Source organism: Anopheles coustani, chromosome 3, assembly GCF_943734705.1.
Source record: "Anopheles coustani chromosome 3, idAnoCousDA_361_x.2, whole genome shotgun sequence".
NCBI classification, from domain to species: domain Eukaryota; kingdom Metazoa; phylum Arthropoda; class Insecta; order Diptera; family Culicidae; genus Anopheles; species Anopheles coustani.
The window spans coordinates 63,059,917-63,062,974 of record NC_071288.1 but is presented as its reverse complement, the minus strand read 5'-3'; the positions used below and the strand labels follow the sequence as shown (position 1 = coordinate 63,062,974).

The following is a 3,058-nucleotide window of genomic DNA, read 5'->3' as shown; positions in this document are numbered from 1 at the left end:
TCATAAAATTGGCTGTAAGCAAAGAGACATGTAAAACATTAGTCGAGAGCATGCCAAGACGGTCATTGATGCACGTGAAAACTGCGCAAAATAGTGATTTTATGTGATTCTAAGAAAGCTGATAATTTAAAGGGATTTGTTGATAGTTTAGTACGTGACAGGCAAGTACACACAGGGTAGGTTTTAGCGAAGAATTAGTGTAACTAGTAGTGTTGCGAAGCGCACTGTCCTCCGGATCATGCGGTGTTAAATTGAAAATGTAAACACACTTAGTAGCCGGAAACGTAAACAAACAAACCAGTGAAAAGTTAGGTTGGAACAGCAAAGGTGGCCATATCAGGGTTTACTAATAACCTTGGTTGGGGCGAAATTTCGCTACAATCTTCGCTCAACCATGCGTAATCTGTTTGACAGATTGTAAACATAAGATCAACACGTAAACAAACAAAGCATTTGCTTCGATTGTGTTGAACGTGTACAAGCTATTTTGTTGTGTTTTTGTTGCGTTTTTTTTTTAAAATGACCCACGAAAATCGACGAAGCTACGAAAAGTTGGTAAGTACAGCTGGATCCGAACGTTTGCCACGCGTGTGAATAAATCGTATCCAAATCCAGTGCATATACGGGAGTTCTGCGTGGTGTTTGAAATAGTGTGTTTCATATACAAATGTTTTGTTTCATTGCAGGACGTAGAGAAAAGCCTTCGTCTAATTGACGAAGTTCAGCAGAGACCCGTTTTGTGGCAAAAAAACACAAAGCCTACAAAAATTTGGCTATAAAAAATGACGCGTGGGCTGAGATAGCAGCCAACGAGAACATTTCGATGGCGGAAGCAAAAGGAATGTGGAAGAAACTCCTTGGCTGCTATCGAAGCACCAAGGCAAAAGTAAGAAATAGCCTCCATAGTGGAGCAGGTATGTTTTAAGGTGATTAAATTTTTACTTTATTTCGAATAAATGTTGAAACCATATATTTTTCAGCCCATGACGAAGTGTACACCCCCAAGTGGTTTGGGTATCATGCGATGGCATTCGTCGGTGAAGCTTCACAAGACGCCGAGCATGTAGACACGGTCAGTTTGAGTTTTGTTATTTTTTTGAACTAATAATGTTAATTTAAGTGTATGTATTTAATGTATTTGGATTGGATAGTATGTTTATATTTAGGATTATCGATTACTACTCATTAACTAGCGAGGATGGCTGGAACTCAAATAATAAGCTCAAATTACATTATTAAATTTCAAATCGTGATCCATGAGCGTACGTATGGTCAACAAACCATTTGCAGTTCTCACCGAAACAGGCTGGAGACCGTCCATAGGCTCTTCACTCCTCCATTCGGCTTCCACTAGTCGTCCAACTACGACTCTATCGAAAGCAGATGAGGGTGTATATGTATTCTTTGAGGCCCGCTTGCGCAAAAAATTATGTAAAAATTGTTGTTAAAACAACATTTTTCGCTACATCGGGCTCTAGATGTATGGGTCCTTTTAACACCCGGAAGCGACTAGCTAATATGCCAAGGGAGTTCTTCACTGGCATACGAGCTCTCGAGTGTCGTTTATTGAACGTTCGTTCAATGGAGTCTGGACTATGCACGCCACCATACGGACGTATGCAGAAATCGGTAAAGGCAAATGCCTTGTCACCGAGGAGAAAATACGGAACTGCGGTTCGGTAGCGTACCCGCAACGGTTCTGGAGGTGGAATGTTTAGCTGTTTGTTTTCCAATCTCTGGTACAGCCGTGTGTTTTTAAATATTCCTCCGTCGGATATCCCTCCCTTGCCCCCAGCGTCTGCGTATATAAAATTATAGTCAGCATTGACTACTACCAAGAGTACGATGCTGAAAAACCGCTTGTAGTTAAAGTACTCTGAACCGCTATCTCGGGGAGCAACAATATTGACATGTTTTCCATCAATAGCACCTATTGCATGGGGAAAATTCCAACGTTCTTCAAATTTCTTTGAAATTGCCAGCCATTCTTCTTGGGTGGAGGGTAACTAAAAAAGTAAAAGAGAATGTAAAATAAGCTTTAACTATATGTAGTATGTATAATTATATTAGTTGAGAAGGAGGAGAAGCATAATATAGATATAAATACATATTCGACTTTTATCTATTTTCAGCTTGGTGACGAAGATGAGGGCTTCACTCCCCGTTCCCTCGTGGAAATTTCCTTTATTCCCCCATCCAACACTTCCGTTTCCTCCACACCTTCTTCTCCCATCAGGAACATGGTCCTTCCCATTACATCAACTCCTGCCCCTGTTCGCGAGGGAAACAGTGAGAGTGAAGCCCTCCCCCATCGGCTGCAAATGCCCGGTGAATCGCCAGAAAGCGCGACACCGGACAGTGCAGATCCGGAGGAATTTGGGTGTTTCGTACATTTCCGGAAAAAAAACGCCGTCGCATTATGGACATCCAACGGGCCATTTTGGAAGTTGCGAAAACCCATGACGAATAAAATCATGCATAAATAAAAAAAAAACAAATTGATTATTTTATTTTACTGTTCCATATCACATGACTCATGAAAACTGACACACCTATCACTTTGCGAATAACTTTATAACGGCATGCCATATTGCCAGAATATTTTTTATGCAGGCGCTTCGTTAGGTCAAGTCGTAGGTGGAGATGAGTCTCCAAACACATAATTTTCACGAGGACTCTACACGAATAGCGATTTAGAGTTAATTAGCTACAGTTGTATTTCCGGCATACGAGAACATACATTTTAAAGCCAACGCTACCCACACAGTTAATGTTGTTAACTTTTAACCTAAACATACGATTTTGTTTCCATTCTTTTTTACCTTTACATAATCGCGAAGCTCCTTATTTATGCAAGTGCACACCTCCTTTACAATGTTACCTATCGAGTGCCGCGAAACCTAAAAACAAAAACTACATAATTGTCCAACATCCAAGTACAAACACTTACCCGGAATAATTATTGGAGGCTAGTGAATGTTTCGCCGGTTGCCAGATATCGCAACGTAATCATCAACCTTTCCTGAGTAGTGATAGCTTTGCGCATATTTGTGTCCAT

At 40.7% G+C, this 3,058-nt stretch overlaps 1 pseudogene; it reads right to left on the bottom strand.

The window, feature by feature from the left end:
* Positions 1-3,058, bottom strand: LOC131264895 (uncharacterized; annotated as a pseudogene).